The sequence below is a fragment of the Balaenoptera physalus genome (genome assembly GCF_965194825.1).
Source record: "Balaenoptera physalus genome assembly, chromosome: 7".
In the NCBI taxonomy this organism is placed as follows: domain Eukaryota; kingdom Metazoa; phylum Chordata; class Mammalia; order Artiodactyla; family Balaenopteridae; genus Balaenoptera; species Balaenoptera physalus.
Genome location: NC_138886.1, coordinates 74,054,852 through 74,076,531, shown reverse-complemented (window position 1 = coordinate 74,076,531; position 21,680 = coordinate 74,054,852). Strand labels below are relative to the sequence as shown.

At 36.4% G+C, this 21,680-nt stretch overlaps 1 long non-coding RNA gene across 2 annotated transcripts in view; it reads left to right on the top strand.

Moving 5' to 3' along the window:
• LOC309664781 overlaps positions 1-21,680 on the top strand; it is a 630,188-nt gene that overhangs the window by 287,624 nt on the left and 320,884 nt on the right. The gene's annotated exons all lie outside the window — the stretch shown is intronic.

The following is a 21,680-nucleotide window of genomic DNA, read 5'->3' as shown; positions in this document are numbered from 1 at the left end:
TTCTGTTGTTCAAATTATTTTCCTCTGCAACAAAGTAGCATTTCTCTCTGCTGCTTTCAAGAATTTTTTTTTTTTTTTTTTTTTTGGTCTTTAGTTTTCAGAAATGTGACTATGATACCACCTTTCTATGAATTTCTCTTGGTTTTTCTTCTCTGGAGTTCATTCAGCTTCTTGAATCTGTAAACTTATGCCTCTTGCCAAATTTGGAAATTTTCAGCCAAGTAATTTTTCAGACTAGCTCTTTCTCTTATCCTTCCAAGTCTCCAACAATATGAATGTTTGCTCTTTTGCTATAGTTCTACAAGTCTTTAAAGGTCTTTTAATTTTCTTTCCAGTCTATTTTAACTCTGTTGTTCAGATTGGGTAATTTCTATTGTTCTCTCTTGAGCTTCACCGAGTATTTCGTCTAGGTCCTTTATTTCGCTCTTGGGCCCTTCCATTGAGTTTGTTTATTTCAGTTGTATTTTTAGTACCAAAATTTTCATTTGGTTTTTCTTTGCTGAGACATTTTATTTCTTTCATTTTTTTCGACTACTTTTGTAATTGATCTTTGAAGTACTTTTATGACAACTGCTTTAAAATATCTGTCAGATAGTTCTAACATCTCTATATTCTTAGTGTTGGCATCCATTTGTTGTCTTTTTTATTTTGACATTTTCAGTGATGAATAATTTTTTATTATTGAAATCATTATGAAGTTTATGAAATAATTCTTATGAAATTATGAGTGATATTTTATAATAATTTTTTAGGTATTATGTTATGACACTTTGGATATTATTTAAACCTTCAGTTTTTTCTGTGACACTGATATGGTAGAGGGAAGGGGAACACTGCCTACTGTGAGGTAGGGGTAGAGATTTATGCTGATAGCTAATGGGGGGAGGGGCTCCTCTTTACTGCTGGGCAGGAGTAAGAGTTCTGACTCCCTACTAGACCTCTGCTGAGACCTCCTTGGCTGGAAACAATAGTAGGTCCTTGTTACTACTTTCCACATGGCATCCACTGGTTCCATCAGTGTATGGCCTTTCTACCACTGGGTGGTATTGAGTGTCCTAACTGTCCACTTGGGTTCCTTGGACGTCACATCAACAGCAGAGGGAAGTGAGTAGAGATACCTCGTTAGTGCTGGGAATGAATATCTTGTCTCCCCACTCAGCCTTGTTATAATTTAGTGAAGGTGGAAGTCTGTTTTCCCATTCAACCATTGATTGTGGTGGGGGTGGGTAGAGACAGTATTTTCTGTGTCATTGGCTGGAAAAGAGCAGTTATTATCTAAAAGTTTTCTATCTTTAGAACGTGGCCAAACTTCTTTCTGTTCCCTTTGGCTAGAGAGAATAGGCTTTTGTTAAGGCTTGTTTTATCCTCATCCACTGGCATTTCTAGGTTGTCAATTTCACCATATTATTCCTTGGGTCCCAAGGTTTCTATCTAGTGTACCTTCTTTTCTCCACCTTTCAGGATTTATTAGTCTTCTAGGGATGCCATAACAAAACACCACAGACTGACTGGCTTAAACAACAGAAATTTATTTCCTCAGAGTTCTGGAGGCTGGAAATCTAAGATCAAGGTGTTGGCAGGTTTGGTTTCTCCTGAGGCCTCTCTCCTTGGCTTGCAGATGGCTGCCTTCTCACCATGTCCTCACATGGCCTTTTCTCCGTGTGTGCAGCACATCCCTGGTGTCTCTTTCTCTTCTGATAAGGACATCAGTCATATTGGTTTAGGGTTTCATCCTTACAATCTCATTTACTCTTCATTACCTCTTTAAAAGCTCTATCTCCAATTATAGTCACATTGGGTAGTTAGGGCTTGAACATATGAATTGGAGGGGATGCAGTTCAGTCTGAGACACTCTGCCTTCTGAACCTATAAAATTCATGTTCTTCTTACCTGTAAAATACATTTGTTTCCATCCTAACAGCCCCAAAAGTCTTAAACCATTTCAGCATCAATTTTAAGTCCAGAGTCTCATCTAAATATCATCTAAATCCAGATATGGGTGAGACTTGGGGTGTGATTCATCATGAGACAAAATTCCTCTCTACCCATGAACCTATGGAACCAGACAAATTATGTGCTTCCAAAGTACAGTGGTGGAACAAGCATAGGATAGACATTCCCATTTTAAAAGGAGCAGTCAGAGAGAAGAAAATGGTCACAGGTTCCAAGCAAGTCCAAAACCTAGGAAGACAAATTCTATCAGATTTCAAGGCAAGAGAATAAACTGCTTTGGCTCCATGTTTTGTCCCCTGGGCCCATCAGGGTGGTGGCCCTACCTTCTGTAGGTCCTGTAATCAAATACAAATGGATGCACAATAAAAATATATTGGACAGATTTTGTGCATGTTCCTTGGAACATCTCACATTCTACCAAAGAAATGCTACAGAGAAACTTGAGGGTATACTTTGGAATGGGTTGTGTGTTTCTTTTCTTCCAGATGTTTGTCAAAGAGGAAAACAAATGATTGTTTTTACTTCCTTTCTGAAGTTTGTTACTATTGAAATATGTGTGTGTGTGTGTGTGTGTATATATATATATATATATATATATCTGACAGACTTAGGAGAGGAGAAACATGCACCATCTTTGTGAATAATGATATTTCAATTTCAAAAATCTCTTAATCACTTTTTGAAAAATGTTGTATTTAGAATGAGAAAGGAAGAAAGAAAGGAATGGAGGGAGGAGAAGAAAAGAAGAAAAGAAAAGAAAAAAAGAAAGTGAGAGAGAAGTGACTGTAAACTTTGATGTTTGTTTTATGACATGAAGGAAAACCAGTATGAGACAAACCATAATCCTGCCTGGCTCATGCTACAGACAGCCTCAACAAAGTTTTATTATCCTGCATATCAACATTAGGATCTGTCCTGAATTTGTGGCTGAAAATCTGTTAGTACTTAAAGAGTCAGGAAAGAAACTTGTGATTTAAATCTTAGTCATTTTTCATCAGCACAGCTAGTCAAAGACCATGCTTAGAAATGTGTTGTTTTCTTTCTTAGGAGACAATTTAGAAAGTTCAATTTTCAATATGTTGGACCATTTCTAACTATTATCTTTTTAAGTGTAAGAAATTAAATATTCCTGGATTATAGGTTTTACAGTGTATCTGAATGAAAGATTTTCCAAGTGAGCTCTAGCTACAGACCTCCATTCAGCCTCCTGAAATCTATGTCAGTATAATATCGCCTGTGACTGGTCCCTCTTCCATACAACTTGTTTCCATGGCCCTGCTGGCATACCTCTTCCTCACTTCCAATAGTAAATTTTCTTCCACAACTCAAAATCTGTTATGTCTTATAAAAGGATATAGGTGGAGGCTTCTGCTGTGACATCAGGAACTCAGTTATTCAAAATATGACATCTGTGTCAGGCATGACTATCTTCTCTTTTGTTACACAATTGATTTTGACTCAAAGGCACTGTGGCCTCAGACCCTGATGCCACTTCACCTGCTGAACATGTAGTCATACCTCTTCTCTTAGACCCACATCACTTCTGGCTGCAGCTGTAGGGATATCTGATTGTTAAATAGACTTAGAGTGATTGGTGCTAATGGAGCTCTCTGACTAGCAGCAATGCTATACTTGGGTCAGTCTTTCCTATTATATCCCAAATAGGCATGTGCAGTTTCAACCTTCATCTTCCATTTGAAGAGTCAGAGGGGGGAAAAAGGCTAAAATTCTGCTTATTTTTTCACTTGCTTAGTAACAGCCGCCTGTACAGGTTTTCTAGGAGTTTATTTCTTGAGCTGTTACTTTAGTAAAATCATCCCACTTTCATTTCAATATTATAATCCCAACAAGTCCAGAAACCCACTTTCATCAATGTCATTGTTTTGTTTAGCTTTTATGGAGAATTGTAATTCCTGGGGCTACCCCAATCCCTAGTATCTCTCTTTTATTCATTTTTATAAGCTCTTGAAAAGCACAAATGTGATTGTACTGTGAAAATGTTAAACATGATTTCTACATGCATACCTGCTATAGTTATACCCCAGTCAAGCCATTAGAGATTTGAGCTCTCCCTCACTTCTCTGATTCCCGTATTCCTACCCCAATCTAGCCTTCAGCAAGGCAGGCAGAGCCAGCGCTACTCATGTTAATAGCTGGGGTCCATCAGCATCAATTGCTTTTGGGCTGCTCCTCAGTGTGCGTGATGTGTATTTGATGTTACGATTTGTAGCAAACAACAGAGGCACTCAGCGATTTAGCAGCTTGTGCTTGGTTGTTGCCACAAGGGAGCTGAGGGGCTTTTAAATAAGCTATGTGTGATTTCCTCACATGAGATGCTATTTAAGTGCTACACATGACAGGCAAGCACATTTAAAGGAAGCCCAAATGCTGAGATTTCCAGAGCCACTCTAAGAATCAGCTCCAGAGTGTGGCCTGCTGAAGCAATGATGAACTCAGGGAAGCCATTGAATAAACTAGGAGGTGGAGGAGGGCAGGGAAACAAAGAAAAAATGCGTGACACATACAAAGATTTGCAGGGATTTTGGTGTTAGGCACAGGATGAGACAAGGGGAAAATACGGAGTTTGTCGGGGAGAATGTGAATGTTCTACGATACAAGTGCGATACAGGTGACCAAAGCATGCTGAAATATAGCCTTCACTTTGTGTAGTCCATATCAAAATTAAAACATAATTACAACTGACCAATGGGAAAAATCCCCATAAATGGTCGTGAAGGATATTGATGCTATCAAGAAAAAAAGCACACGGCACTCACTTAACAAGCCCGAGCATTTTATTCGCACATGCATCTGTGTTTTATACATGGTAGCTGCTCAATAAATGCTAGTAAATATATATCCCACTAAGGGTTCATAAAATTAGAATACCCACCTAAAACTGGAAATATCAATTATTTCTGCTATTTCTTGTTACTTAAATTAAAATTTTGAATTTCCGTTATCAAACTGCCACACCAACTTTTACAAACTTAGGTATGTTTAAGTTTTTTTGCTGGTCAGATTGTCCTTGTACCTGTGATTTTTCTTTGTTTTTCATGATTTAATATTTTCACTTAAGAGCTAACAGTAGGTAGAGATTCAGGTGTACTTATTTAATCAATTTTTTTTTTTAGTTTTGATAAAATACCCCCCCAACCACACATACAAAATGGCTTCTTTTATCTTGTTTCTTAGTTACTTATCTCTTTTTAGAAACATGTTCTATTTTGGTCTAAGAAGTATAATACGTTCTGTTGTATATGCATTGAAAGAGTATGGTTTCAAATTCTAAAGCCACTCAATTTATGTGTCTATACTTAAGCCATTGTCATTATACTCTATAGAAAGATACAGATATATCGTTATATAGCTTGCCATTAGAAAGTGATTCCTTTGAGTCACAGACCTTATTATCGTTGCATCCTAGAGCCTAGCACAGTGCCTGCTATTATAATAGCTGCTCAGTAAAAGAACAGACTGCATTTTAAAATGTAGCTTTGTAAATATCTTCACATTTAAAATCAACACTCTAGTTCAATTCCTATGTGATGTAAGGTGTGCTGTGCGTCTGTGAACTTGGTTTCCAGGTACACGTGGCAAGTTTACATTAGGATACCCTCCAGAGCTTCAGTGTTGGGTGATGGAGGAGTAAGGGAGAAGCGTGGTAGTGGTATTTCATGGCATGTATTTCTGTCCAATGTGGGAGATTTATCTTCTGCCTGGACCCCAATGAAAAATACTTTCCTTCTATCAGGACATATTTTCAATTCTCCTGACTACCCATAGTCCATTAGATGACATTGAAGGCATTCAGAGACCAGAAAACAGTACTCAGAAAGATAAAAGGTAGCAAGGCATAAATTTTTTTTAAAAAGAGAAGCAAAGAAAAAAAAAAAAGGAAAGTCATCTTTTAGGTAATATGCAAAGCAGGCATCCAGCATTCTTCTAGAAAATTGGAAGGAAAATATTTTTATATAAATTTATTGAGAACATTTTAATGTGAACTTTGAGCAATCATGTATAGACTATACCTGCAAGAGAATATCCACAAAATAATGAATTATATAAACAGCACAGGGCATCCACAATAGGATGAAAAAGGTTAGAAAGTGCTAGAAAATACAGCCCATGTTTAACCAGAGATGGATTTTACCAATTTCTAAGGGAGAGTTATCCCACTGAATATAATTTTTATAAATATATATTTTCTTAAAAATATATCTGCTTGCTATGGGAAATCCTTGGTAGAACAGTTGTAATCTTATTTCAGAATAGCAGTTGAACCATCATCATCATGTATTTTTTTTTGTTATCTTTGGAAGATTCTTCTTTCAGGAATCCTCTTAAGAACTATTAGAGATAACTATCTAAACTATTTTGGCCAGAGGTCCAGAGCACAGAGTAGACAGAACGGGGTAAGCAACTTCACCCATGAAGAGAGTTGCTTCAGTGAAATTTATTAATAGATTGGTGTTCAACATGCTTTATATGCATGGCATCTCCCAGGGGCTCCATGAAGCCCTACAGTTCCACCTCTTTTCTTTCGTACCTACTGGGAGGTATTGTGCCCTGCACACACTTTATTGGCCAGTGAACTGCAGGATTAAAAAAAAAATACAACTTCTGCCAAGCTGCTGCAAACACAAGGCACTGTAGTTTAAGGGATCTCTTGGGGAAATACAAATCATTGCACTTAATAGCCTGACTATACAAACAGTCACCGAATGGTGTTTATTTCTGGATTCAAGGCCATAAAATTTGTCAGTGGCCTTCGGTGCAGGAACAGCTTGCTAGGATATTTCATTATGTGACCTAACTCCCTCAATTTCCAAGGCTTCATATGAAAATGAGCCCAGTATTTTGTAAATGGCGGAAAGCAGCCTGAGTCTAACATCCAACAAAGACTATTTTCTACATTTACATTTTTAAGAAATAGCAAAGCTCTGTGGTATGTTCATTTTATGATAATCAGACACAAAAGAGAGAAGGACAAAGTGGCAGAGGGAAAGAGAAGCAGAAGAGGAAAAAATATGTGGACTCAAGTTAGCAAATATATTAAGATTTAGCAACTTGGCAAAGCAAATGGTATCACTCAACTGAGCATAAAACCAGACCGCTTATCTGATTTGGCTCCCAATGAATATTTTTCTTTCTGAGATTTTAAAGGCAGTTTTATAGTGCAAGATGTTTTTAAATTCTAGAAATCAAGCATCTCGGGATTTTTTTTTTTATCCTTCCCAAACATTATGATTAGAGTTGGCTACACATGGATCAATTTATGCTTGGCTCCTAGAGAGTATTATGAAGCTTCATGAAAAACCTGCTGTGGTGAATTGCTCAGATATTTAAACTTTTGTGATCAATCTTATCCATTCACTCTTATGACTCTGGCTAAGCTTACAATTAGTGGCCACATGATTACATAACTAGACTGCCAAGAATCCTAAACTGCTGTCCCTATATGGACAACTGGTACCTTTTAAAACCAATCAATAATAACATCATGACACTTTCATCACTAACATCTGATTACTACCCTTATCCCCTTGGTTTGTTTGATTCTAAGTATATTGCTGCTGTGTGACTAAGGTCACCTGTGTGGCCTTAGTTTCTTATCTTTAAAAGAAGCATAATAATAACTACTTCACAGGGATATTATGAAGATTAAATGAACTAATACAGAGTTCTATATATAATAGAGACTCCATAAGTGTTAATTTCCTTTCCCTCTATCCTCTTATATAAATATCCCCTTCTTGATTGTATTTTTATTGCTCTTGTTGGGGAGAAAACCTTTCTCCTCTACCCTTCTAGGTTACCTGGCTGGTCTAATAATCAAATTGACCTAAGACAGATTAACAAGAGAACAATAAATTTAATTACCTACTTACTGGGGCTCTACAAGGACAATGAGACCCAAGGACCAGTTGGGCAGTTGAGACTTTAATGCGATTTTGAACTAAAGAATGGAATAGGGGCCTGGGGCTTTAAAGGGGAGGAAGGTGATTCACAGGGTGATAAGAAGAGCAGATGTTTGGTAATTCGATGTTTGTCCTGCCACACAGATAGGTCATTCCAATACAAAGTTATCTCTTGGTAATAGTTGCTCTTTCTGGGCCAGGCCCCCTATCAAAATTCTTTCAGATAGTGAAGGAAAGGTAAAAGTTTTTCTTGGGTCTGCTGAGTCTTGATTGCCTTCAGCTTAAAATAGTCAGCATGCCAAAGTGGCACATTTTGGGGAGGCTCATTCTGAACCCCTTCACTCTTACGAATCCTTTCGTTTGAATAGAGAGAGATGTGTATGTGATCTGGAATGGACTGAACTGATAGTGAAATCCTATCGGTATCAGCAAACTCAAATCTAGTTGTGACTTGTTAATGGATTTCCACATCTTGATGAATGTATAAACTCAGATCTTTGTTTCAGGACACCGTTTTGGATCTTAATTACAAAGCCAATTGTGTTTACTCCTTATGTAATTTGTTACATGAGATTCATTAATAATCTAATCATAACATTTTATGTTTACATGCACACTCTAATCTATTGAAGAATGGTTTCACAATCATATTTGGAAGAAACTTTGGTTTTATAAAACAGTGAAAGAACAACAACATGGTTCTTGAGAAAAATATTGATGAGATTAATACAGAATTGTTTTTGCAAAGCTGGGGGTGTCTTTACAAGGGTTATGTGCCTGGAAACCAAACTATTATAATTTTTCTAATATGTTTGAGAACACTCCAGTAAACAATCTACAAACCCACCCTTAATTTTGCTTCTAGCGTAAATTCATTTCTCTTACAACAATCAAATGCTACCTAGTTATTTTATTTATTTATTTATTTATACAGATAAGACAGTTTTTAGGCTTTTTTTCATTTATTTCATGACATGCTTTGCTATTTTAAATCCATAGGCACTAAGAACCCCTATTTTCTACATCAACTATCATCCTGAGGTCTACTTCAGTGGCCTCTAAGTGACTTAAGATCCTAAAATCATCTGAAAAAAATCTGTTTGTATACACAAACATTTTATTCTCCTTAGGTTGACTGTTCATGCTTTCAGTAGATTCTCAAAGGGGTTCTGTAACTTTTTTCTACACCTATCGCATAATAAGAAACCTCAATCCAATTAAGTACCTAATAGATGCCAGGCAGACTGCTAGAAGCTTTCACGTTATTTTATTGTTTCATCCTTATAGCAGTCATGTGACATGGCTGTTACTAATACTTTCATTTGTATAGCTTATGAATGGTCTCTCTGAATTCATAGTTTCTTTCCGCCATATTTGACACATCAGACCTCCTTATCCAGATTATTAATTATAGGCACGTTGGACATCTTTAGGTCCCCCGCAATGATCAACACATAGCTACTAAGCCAATGGCAATGCTGTTGCAGCTGCTGCTAAGATTGCAGCTGCAACAGTTTCAAGGTTGGAATATCAATGATCTAGGGTCCCACACTCAAATCTCCATGATTCCAGCTCATACTATAAATCAGCAGAAGACTAGGCCAAGTATAAAAACAGAAGGACATTGCAGGGCCTAAGGTGAATTGTTGAGTGGGCACCTCCTATTCAGTTCTAGCCAACTGTTGCCTGAAGGAATTCAGAAAGACTGTTTCTAGACCTTCAGACCTTAACTTCTTAAAAGCACCACATGGGTCAGATAAAACCAGCGTGTGCAGAGGATCTTGCCCTTGTACTTCTATTTCTTGGTTCTGTACAGGATGATTCCATCTTATATTATCTTATAGGAATGATTGTCATCCTATTTTTTAAAGCATATAATTAAAAGGTTAATTACCAAAGGGATCAGTTGTTAGAGGTCTGGCCTGGTATTTGTCAGGCAGGCTGGTCTAACATAGAATTTGTTTCGTTTACAAAGTCCGAGTGGCTTGTTAATTATAATCATTGAAGGCTTTAAGAAAGGGAAAGATAGGATTTGATTTGTGTTTTTGGAAAATAATCTTTGTGGTGTGAAGGCAGTACGGAAGGAGTGGTGTGTTAGGGTCCCCTTCAGTCAAGGTTGGAGAGGACACAGCGGTGCAGACAGTAAGGGAGAAAAGCAGGCTCGCTTGACAGGTATTGAGATGGTGCAATCAGGATTTGCTAACCTACTGGATGGGGGGAGTGAGTGAGAGACAAGTGAGAACTCATCATGGGTAGATTTTCTTATCAGATTATCTATGTTCACATCCCAGCTGTGCTACTAAACAGCTATTGAAACATAGAGAGATATTTAACATCTCCATGCTTCCTCATCAGATTGTTAAAAGGATTAAATGAGCTATTGTTAAGAACAAAAAAAAATGTGCTGAGCACAAGCCTAGCACATTGTGAGCTTCCAAATCAATGTGCTCTGTGAGCAGGGGCTTGCAGGATTCCCAGCTTCCTGACTTCAGTCAGTGATGCAGTGGATGGCAGGTTCCCTTTAGCCAGGGTCAATGTCTGCAAGTTTTTTGACCTTTCCCTCAAGGCAACAAGATAGCTGCTGTAGTTTCTTCCATTGCATCAGTATTCCAGATAGAAAAAGAAAAAAAAGAGAGAGAGACATTTTGCCCCTCTTGTCAGGAAAGAAAATGCTTTCCCAAGAGCCTCTAGGAGACTTCTGCTTACTTACTTTTTACTAGAGCTATCAGTATCAGATGGCCAGTCGGAACTACAAAGGTGGCTGAGATGGTGAAAATTTAATTAGACATCTTTGCAGTCTTGATCAAATTGAAGATTCTGATAGTGAGGAAGAAGGGATTTGGATCTTGGATAGAGGGTTTGCCACAGACAGAAAGAACAGGCATCTTTATGCAATGATTTAAAAAGGATTTTGCTACTGGGAGACTTGGGAGTGACTAGTTGATCTCTGAAGTAATTCTTCAGCTATTGGATTCTATCTTTTAATCCAGCTAATCTTCAAAAGCAGCATTATGTAGTTAATTCAACATTGTCATTGGGCAATAACATTGTATTAGCCAACAAATCAGCAAAATAATAAATACAAAGTAATTGCATTAGACTTCTGCTGGTTAAATGTTATGTCTCAGCATACGTGTAAGCACTTACTAATGCAAGGCTTTATTCCAATTCCTCTCCCCTTTAGCACCACCTCTCCCACCCCCCAATAACATAAATACCTATGGCTGGTCATTTATGTAAATTTTTTAGTTCATTTACTTGCAAATTATTCAGAGGCATTAATGCATTATGATTCATTTTCTAAGCAAATTGTAAGTGTAGCTACTTCACAATACTGTTTTCCTCCAGTCTAATAGCTGTGTGTTAGAATGTTTTTTTGTTAAGATGTCAGCCCATTTCATAATATGTACTATTATCACTTATTATACTGTACCCTATAATTTATGTATTACAGAAGTAATTATTACAAATTAAGTTTGTATTAACTCAGTAGATTGCTGTGCACAATAATTAGGAGCTAAGAGTCTTAACTTTTTATTGTATTTTTAAATAATAATTAATATTTATCATTCAGCAAAAGTTACAAACACTGCACAAAATTCAATATAATCTATTCCTTACTTCAGCATATTTCTGAGACAAAATTAAAAAAAAAAGAGAGAAAGAAACCTTTCCGCGCAAATCCTTTTAGAAATAGAGAGAAAATAAATAGTTGAAGTCCAGCTGAGAACTTTCAGTAGGAGAATAATTTCTCCAAACTTGTTTGACAAAGGAGCAACATGTAGAATAAATTGATATTAATGGGACTTTAAGCAGTGTATTTGGGCCACACTTTACTATTACATATTGTCTGGAAACATGTTGTGTAGGAAGCAAGTATATTCTTGGCAATTGCTATAAATTTATATGAAACAAACTTAATCATATAATAAAGGAACTAGTTATCTAATATAAGTAGTCCATTGTATTGTACTATAAAATGGTACAGTATAATGACTTTATCAGTGTCTCCATTTTTAGTTGAGCAAGTGACCATCTTCACATACATGGGAAGAAGATAATAACTTCCTTCTCCTGCATACTTTACTCCAACAGAGACTTAAAAAACAACAGAAGAGAGGAAAGCCTAAGTGGGAGATCAAAGGGAGCCTTGAAAGAGAGAAACTGGAAGATAGGCTTCGTTTTCCTTAGTCAGAGAACTAGAGAAAAAAATTGATGGCCTTTTGAGTGGAACTTGAAAATTTTACTTACCTAACTCCTTGGGGATCACCTGATAGAAATGTGACTTGGTGAAAAATGTAGATACATAATCAATGAAAAATGAAGGTCAAAATATTGTCAGACTGATTTAAGTGATGGGAATGCAGGGTATTTCAGTTTTACCATAAATTTTCATAATAAAATGTTGGGAAGAGTATTATTTGACTAGACTTAGGATGTACAAGGGCATTTGAGCAAGAGTGTGGACAAGTCCTACACAAAACCATAAAGTAAAATGATTGCTAAGAAACAAAATTCAACCAAGTACACTTGAAGATCTAATTGGCTTTATTCAGCATGTCATGAATTGAGTAGCATGCTGTCTAGCAACTAGAAGCGTGCTCCAAGGAGTTATACAAAATGAAAGGCTTTTATAGAAAGGAGGATGGGGCAAGAAAGTCATTAGCAAAAGAAAAGAAGTGGTCATTGGGGCCCAGGACATCTTCTTTTTTTGGGGAAACGGAGTGGCATGGGTTTTATCATGCAGGTTGGGTCTTCTTCCTCTGGGGGGTCGGGGTGGGGGGTGGCTAGAGAGGGCCCATGTTACAGATAACCTCATTGGTGCTGACAAGAAAGTTTTAGACTATTTGATTAAGATTACATTTCTGGTACAGGTTGAAACTGCAGTTAGGTTAGGTATTAAATCTAGGTTAGGCATCATGGTCTTTAGCATAAGTGATGCCTTTTTGGGCCTGTGGTTTTTCTCTTTGACAAGAGAAAAATATAAATAGAAGTTTAAATATGTGTTTCCTATACTACTTTGGAATATTTCCTGAGATGCTCACTGTGGAGACATTGGTTCTCAAGAATACTTTCTTGATTTGATTAAAGTTTATTTACCAAGAATTTGTAGCAAACATTATACTTCTAAAGAAATCATAGAGACATTCCTTTTGAAATTGGAAACAAGACAAGAATATACACTTCATATAATTAAATGTTGTACCAGAGGTTGTAGACAGTATAATAAGAAAATAAAATATATCAAATCTATGAGGTGTGGAAATTTTAAAGGAATGACAAAATTGTCATTATTTACGTATTAGTGGATTGTCTTCCTATGAAACCAAGAGAATTTAGAAGCAAATTATTGACCTTCATATTATAATTCAATAAGATAATTGTATTTAAAGTTGATGTATAAAAACCAGTTGTGTTCCTCTACCAATTAGAAAAAAATTAAAGGAAATAAAAAGTCCTTAGAGCTCTAACCAAAGTAAATAAATAAATAAATAACAAATGTATGGATAAACCAATCAAAAATATACTAGACTTCTATGGGGAAAGTTTTTAAAAAGCTTTTTAAAAACATTAAAGGATACCTAAATAATCTGAGAGATATACAATATCATGAATAGGAAAACTTGATATTGTAAAGATGTATGCACCTCTGTGTTCTTTGCAGCGTTATTTAGAATAACCAGTATATGGAAGTGCCCATCAACAGACGAATGGATAAAGAAGGTGTGAAATATATGTATATATATATATATCTACATATAGATATGTATAGATATACACACACACACATATATACACAGTGAAATATTACTCAGCCATGAAAAAGAATGAAATCTTGCCATTTGAGATAACATGGATGGACCTAGAGGATATTATGCTAAGTGAAATAAGTCAGACAGAGAAAGACAAATACTGCATGATGTGGAATCTGAAAAACAAAACAAATGAACAAACATAACAAAATAGAAACAGAGCTACAGATACCGAGAACAAACAGGTGGTTGTCAGAGGGGAGGGAAGTGGTGGATGAGAGAAATAGGTAAGGGAGGTTAAGAGGTACAAACTTCCAGTTGCAAAATAAATGAGTCAGAGGTATGAAATGTACAGTGTGGGAAATACAGTCAATGAAAATTTTAAAAAGAAATAAAAAAACTGCAGATAAAGGAGAACTCTGAAAACCAAGTAAAAGTTACTCCTTTATAAAAGACATTTACATTTATAAGGGAAATCTCTGTTTGTAAGGTGGCCTCCGTCTCTGTACCAGGAAGGGAAGTTTGACTCTAAATCCCCAGAAACTCTTATCAAGGGAGAAGGCTACAACTTAGATCTGCATAGCAACAACACCCTTGTTTACTGTGCTTTTCCTGGTAACCTCCCATAACTGGCCTCCCTACCCCCCATTTTTTTCATTAGCTGAAGATGGTATTTAAGGTAATGGTTTGGTACGTTTTGGGGAGTTACCCAGTTTTTCTGGGTATCTCCCGTGTATACAGGAGATATATATGTTATATTACCTTCTGCTTTTCTCCTGTTAATCTGTATTCTTACGGGGGTTTTCAGCCAAGAACCTAGAAGGACAGAAGGAAAATTATTTCTCCTCCCCTACAATACATAGAGTAAGAGTTCATTTATATAAATGTTAAAATCATACCAAACAATATAATCTACTGTTCCTGGATGGATTGTTTGGGAAAGATGAACATCAAATTCAGTATAGTCGTTTGCTCTGGAGGGTAAGGAGAATAAACAATTGAGGTAAGATGGTTCAACTTCATTTTAATGTTTTTATTTACTGTTGGTCGTGGGTAAATGGGTCTTTTTACATTATATTGTGCATTGTTTGATATGTCTGAAGTATTTTATATTAAAGAAAGACACATCCATATTGAAAAACTAAACAGAAAACATAAATAAAATGGAAAATTAATCAACTTGTTAAAAATAGGCACAGTATGAAATGGAAGAAGAACAATCCGAATAAAACTAGGCAAAGATAAGTGAGGGTAGACAATAAAATATATGGGAACCTATTTCAAAGTCTGTTCACAGACACAACTCAGTGTTATTAGAATGTGGACAACAAACAAAAAACAGTGACAGGATGAAAGAGCCCTTTACAGGGAAAAAAAGGGGTAGGACCAGGTGTGCAAGGAATATCTGAAATAGTGGGAACTTACTGGGCTGTAAATCAAAGCTATCAGTCGAACTGATCATTTAAGTTATTACTCTGTTTAGAGGATATGAATATACTTACACTTGTTAGTGGCATTTGGCAATATGCTTCTCCCTTTTCCTAGAGTTCAGGCAGTTAATAAGGTGCCCACTTCATCTTGGATTGCCCAAGAGTTCTCTAGTTTTTGCAGTGAATGTCCCACTTCCCCAAAATCTCTTACTTCCCCAATATCTCTTAGCCTCAGACAAACTGGGATGGTTGGTCACTGCTTTAGGTGGATTTGGACAGCATAACATTTTTTACAGAAATCAAATGGCTGTTCCTAGAATGATTTCATACTATTGCCAGATGTACAAATTCTAGCATCTTTCAGCAATTTCCAGTACTAATGACTTTATTTACTAATGACATTCAAATAACTTGTATGATAAGTCTAGACAGACTCTTAGTCTAATAATCATATTCCTAAGTGGTAAGCATGCTTCTTAACATCGTTTCAGCATTACTTTCCTGTGGGCATTTTACCTTTAAATTGGCTTGCACCTTGTATCTTTCACATATGGACTTTGATGATGCTTTTTCCTAACTACAGAAATAACTGCCTACCCCAAAAGGAATCGGTTTCAGGTATTGGTATTGTATAAAAGTAGCCCTGGTAATTCTAACGGGTGTAGGATGAGAACTGCATGGTTAGAGGAAGAAGGAATGATTTTAATGAATGATGACATCTTGAATGTTTCTTTTGGTGCTTTATTCATGTTTATTAGGTGAAAATAAATTTTACATTCCAGAAATCTCTTTACATGTTGGTTTGGGTATAACAATTATTGTGTATATGTGGGACCCCATCAGAATTAGAATATTCCATAAATCATTAAGGTATTTAATCTAAGAATTTTATACTTGATTTCTAGAATTAGAATTTTGCAGTGTTGGATTATATCAGTGATTAACTGACAATGTTATTTGACTATAAACCTCTTGGGCCATTCTAAAGCAAAAGAAAGTTTTGATTAATGTCTATTTAATATCTCTTTTACCAGACTTATATCAAAAAGAGAAAATATATAAGAATTTATTATTTTCATTGACAAAAGCAATGATGTATAGAAAACTCATCCCTTCTTTCTTGCATATCCTGTGGTACCCAATAAAACTAGCTATGCTAAATGATTAATTCCTATATTTAAAATGGAATGTCTGCTACAAAACTAAATCATGGCCAGTAGACTGCACGGCATAAATCCTTCACAGGGTGCTATAACCTTTATCGTTTTTGAAATGTGCCCCCATCAAGGAGCCCTTGGGCAAATGTACAAGGGATGCAGATGACATTTACATAGCCATTGTGTCAGATTAGACTTTGTGATCCTCCCACATCATCAGGCAAAGCCTGAACAGAGCAGATGCATAACAGATTGCCCAAGTCTGATGCATAGCAAATTAGTAGAGAAACAACAGGGCTTTATTCACACTTGGGCCCCATGTCCAAGGGGGCCCCTGACAGGAGGCAGTCTTCAAGTTCGAGCCCTTCAAACAAAAAGGTGCAGGACATACATTCAGCACCAGTTCTTTTCTTTTCCATAGCACATAATTACCCAGTAACAAGCATGATCTTCTACTTCCTAGGCCTAAAGAGCAGGCAGCAAATATTTTGCAGCTGGTGTATTCCTGAGTCACTGGAAGAGCCCAGTGAAGTTTGTTTGTTTGATAACTGATGGATTTCCTTATGGTGAAAGAAATTATGTTGTCCTTGGTCCCCAGCAGCTGAACTTTACTCACCTATATTTAAAAAAAAAAAACAGTTCTTGATGTCAGCATATTATCCTAAAAATCTCCTGTATCATATCATAATACACACTAGTGTAGAAGAAGGTAAATTGAAAACATTTTCATTTCTTTTAGGTAGAAGCTGGTTGAAGGTGTTGTAGGAGAATTTGTCTCCTTCTTATGATGAGATTTAGCCTTTCCATCTGTGTTTAAAAATCATTCATGAATTGCAATGACTAAGAGATAAAGTGACAAGAACCCTGGGTACAGCGAGTAGAAGGCCAGGAAGAGAGTCAGCAGGTCTGAGTTCTAGCCCTAAAGGCAGAGCTAAATAATTATTCAGATTTGAGCAAGCTCCTTGACTTTCTATGTTTGATTTTTCCATGCCTGCAGGATGACTGTAATTTATCATCCAAACCAGGACAGGTTTGAGAGTGAACAAGGGTGCTAACAATAATTACACCACAATAACAGGTCTTAACGTGGATTGTGTTAAGCAAACCAGGGTTTGTGGTCACCTTGCTTATCTGTAAAATGAAATTTGTCATTAAATGATCTCTACTAAATAGTTTAAAAGGCTGTGATTTTAGGGAAATTTCTCTTTAATAATAAACTGTCATGAAGGACAGAACCTACAGGTCCAAATGGGATAAATGAGGCAATGAGTTATGTAACCAAAAGTCAGTTAAAAAAAAAAATTGAGCCCTCCTTCTACATTCTTATGTCATCCATTTATCATTAGAGAGAGGAGAGGATAGGTTCGTATAAGCCTTTAAAAAATATTGCGTGTCTATGTCATAAGTAGTCATATTTTATTCATAAAATCTTGACTACTTATTGAAAGTCTGCTGAATTTTTTGACAGTCAACTTAGTGACTGCAAAGTTATCCTTTAATTCTCCATTTCCCCTTCAAATATCACACTTTCAATATACTATCTTCATAATAATTGTTCCCCACCACTCCCCCAATCCCACCACATCTGCACACGTACACGTGCACACACACTCACACTCACAAGCACTCAGGAGATCTGGGAGTGGAAAAAGTTATGTCGGAAAGTATTTGTAACCTCAATAGAGCAGTTCCCAAGAGGGGGAAATGTTTCAGGAAATAGCAGAAAGACTTTCAAATATTTAACATAAAGCAAGTAAATGGGAGCTAAGTAAATTCCAGAGCCTAGAATATTTATCTCCCAGTTCTAGGTATTTCCGTTTCCCAGTAGAGAAGCTGGCATTGGAATAGCCTCCAAAAAGTGTCCTTCAGGGCTTGAAAGTAATGTAGTCGAGGTAGAGAAATCTCATCCTGCATCAAGGTTTAGTGGTAAAATATGTAACCTTGAAGAAAACAACTTTATAATAAGTTAATAAGTTGCAAAAATAATTTTTTATACTGGAATTGTGTTTTACAACTTAAAAGGTGGTTTCACACAGGTTATCTTACAGCCACCGCAACTTTGTGAATACTTATGATTTTTGTCCTTTTTACATCTAAGAAAACTGAAGCTTGGGAAGGCTAAGCGACTTGCCCAAGCATACATAATAAATATATGGAAATTCCAAATTTGATCCCAAATCTTCTTACTCACCCAAAAGTAGGATTTCTGGAAACCTTGAAAAAAAAATATTGCTCAAGAGGATAAGGACAACCCTGGGTGAATTTAGGGTAACAGACAAGATGACCCCAGGAAGTTTCTAAAGAAAGTTAAAGCATTCTATTTTAAGACCACAGATTTTCCCCTAGGTCAAATAGTTTAATTCTGGATAGGAAAAGTTGCAATTTCACTAACAGAGGTTCAAAAATGCCTAAAGCTTAATTCAAGAATGGAGAATTCAGTCCTTCCAAAATAGCAGTTACAATAGCAAAAGATTGCAAAATACTTCACCATGTGCAAGAACATAGTTCCCTCACTTCTCTGTTCTGGTGCAACCAAGCCTTCCTGACCTTCTTAATTTGTATGATTATCTTAGCAGAATCTCTAATGAGGGTCTGGTTTGTTGACAGTCCTCACTGAATTCCAACCATAATAAAATAGACCTCCTAGAGGAAGTGCAAACGTGTAAAGAGGTGCAGGTAACGTAAAATAGAACCTAGAAGTCATTCAAACATCATTTCCTACGTTTGACAGGTACTCACCACAGTTATGATTTTTCTTTTAGAACAATATGGTGAAATCCTAATTAAGAAAAATGTTTGGATTAAATTTTAGTTTAATTTCTTGTAACTAATTTTTTGCCTCAATTCTTGGAAAGAAATTATTCTAAAATGTGATTCATACAATTTTCTGCAATAGTAGTAGAGTGTCTAGAAAATAACTACATTTTTCCCTCAATGACTACAGACCTCATTGTGCCACAGGGTCATATTTCAGAACTTTGTGTTCATCATTTAAGATCCTTGATGTAGACATTTTAAACAATTGGCCTCAGGGCATAGTCTGGGCCTTTCTTTTAGCAAAGAAACATTGTCAACTGCAAACATTTCCCTTGCTCCCAAAAAAATAAAATGAGTAATTCCAGATTCCTATTACTGGGATCTTTTTGGGTCTGACGATGTGAATAATCAAATTCCTGAGATCACTTCTCTCGAAGAGATCATGAATACGCTTTTGGATTTAAACACTCATTGACACTATATTTAAGTTTTTTATCATTTCCTACACTGGAATCTTAGAGAATTGTTACCAGCTGAGCAAGATGACCTGAATGTTTCCCTCAGGTTGACTAAACAGGCTTCTTCCAGACTCAAGACCCTGGTCTCCCTTTTCTTAGAGGATTTACTTTAGAAAGCTTGAAATTGTGAATTCTTTCTCTGCCCCACGATGTACATTTTTTTGTAAAAGCCTCTTGCCATTTTTACAATCCAGGGATGCCTTTCTCAAGGACCTGGGAAACGTCTCTTTGAAATATAATCATCAAGGAGGATAGAGCCCCTATTTCCCAGTCTCTGGTGGGAGGGAAGGACTTTAACTTCAGTGGGCTCCTTGCTTCAAGTTGTATGTGGATCACGGTGTGTATATAAACTCCAGGCAGTACGTCTGCTCACTGTGTCAGCTGCTTTTAATTCTACCTGCTAATAGTCTTGTTTGATAGAAGTAGGTGCAGGCTTTCCCAAAAAAGGGCTTATAACCTGTGCTGAACAGAGTAACTAAAGAATACTTGGAGCTCTCGGAACAAAGATCCTAGGGGAATCAGGGCTCTTTAGAATTGATCCAGGAGGCTGAAATATGCCCTAGGCACACATGTCATCATTTTACCTTTCAAACTACATCTCAATAGCTTGAGCTTCATTTTTCCCCTCTAGTTGTTAAAGTAAATTAATAGCCAAGTGGGTCATTCTCTTTTATCTAATTGCTAAATGGTATCATGTAATAATCAAAAGTGGTAGATAGGTAGAGGAGAATGAAAAATTGAAAATAATTGTTTTTAACAGTATAGACGATCACTACTGTCCCTTGTTCCCTTAAGTTAAAGAGAACTAGAAAAATATAAACAGGTGGCAGAGCAGTACAGAGGGAACATACAGAAACTAAGTTGTCTCTTCTTCTAAAGAAGAGTCAGTGTCATTCATTCCTTGACCATGCATATGGCTCTATACATCCTCTGAGTATAAAAACCAGCAAACAAACAAAATACCTCCAAGTAGGCGAAAACAAGTGCTGAAGATTACTAGGAATAAATGTAACTTGTACAATATTGAACCAAACGTAGGTAATGGCCATTACCTGCTTTTTTCAGTGATGTTTAATAAATTATTATAGGAAGTTACATGGTGTTTCTAGGAAGGAAGTGACTTCCTCTGCTGAAGACTTTTTAAACAGTCCTGCTGTCACTCTAATTCACAAAAGAACATTAATCCCACAGGGAGCAGATATCCACTGGAGAAAATATAAACACAAAAGGCTCAGGTTTATGTAGAGAGAGATACAGAGACACATATCATCCTGCAGCATTTTTTCTTAATGAATAATGCAGTGACCCTTACCTTTGTCAGCTCAAACAATAAACATATTTAATGAGTGTATTTTGTAAAAAGTTACAAAACGTAAAATTACCTGTGATTAAAAATATGAGCACAGTTAAAAAAAAAAGAAAAGAAAAAAGGAAACATCTTTGTACCAACAGTAGGGCAAAAGAATAGAACGGGACAAACAAAAAGAATCCTGACTTGATCTAAACCTTTCCCCCTGACAAATTGATAGGAAGGAAAGGTTTCTCAAAGCCAAGTTCTCAAACTGCTTGCAGCAAAATCAGAGGAGCTACTTTTATATAAACTCCTGCCCTCCACTCCCCTGTCCCCAACTAACTGGAATGTAATCTTGTGGGGTAGGACTAATATCCTCAGATGAACTTTAGATACGTCAAAATGTGGGTGGGCTAAGAGTTTTATCTACCATGCTTATTTTTCACATATCCTTCTGTATTGATTTTCTTTCAAGTTTCTGAGTGAAAGGATAGAAAATGTAGTTTTCTTTCCTTTTTCCCTTTTTACCCATCCTTCCTTCTTTTCTTTGTTCATTCTTTCCTCTCCTTCTTCCTTTTCACTTGTTCTGACAATATTTATGAAAGCTTTTTATTAACATTAATGAACGAATTAAAATTCCCACTCTATAGCTGTTATGGTTTTTCAGCAAATGTAGTTTCCAAAGTTATTTAATAAATGCTCCAAAAATAGACTACAGGTTTTACTTTTTACCACCAAGAAAAAGTTCCCTCTTCAGATAAAGAAGCCACTTATGAGAAAACCGAGTTCTGTTGTCTTACTGCCACATGGCAGAACACTACACAGGTAATTCTGAAATGGTATTTTATGAGAAGAAGTGAGTGCACATTTCTTACTTTGCTTTACACTACTATACTACTT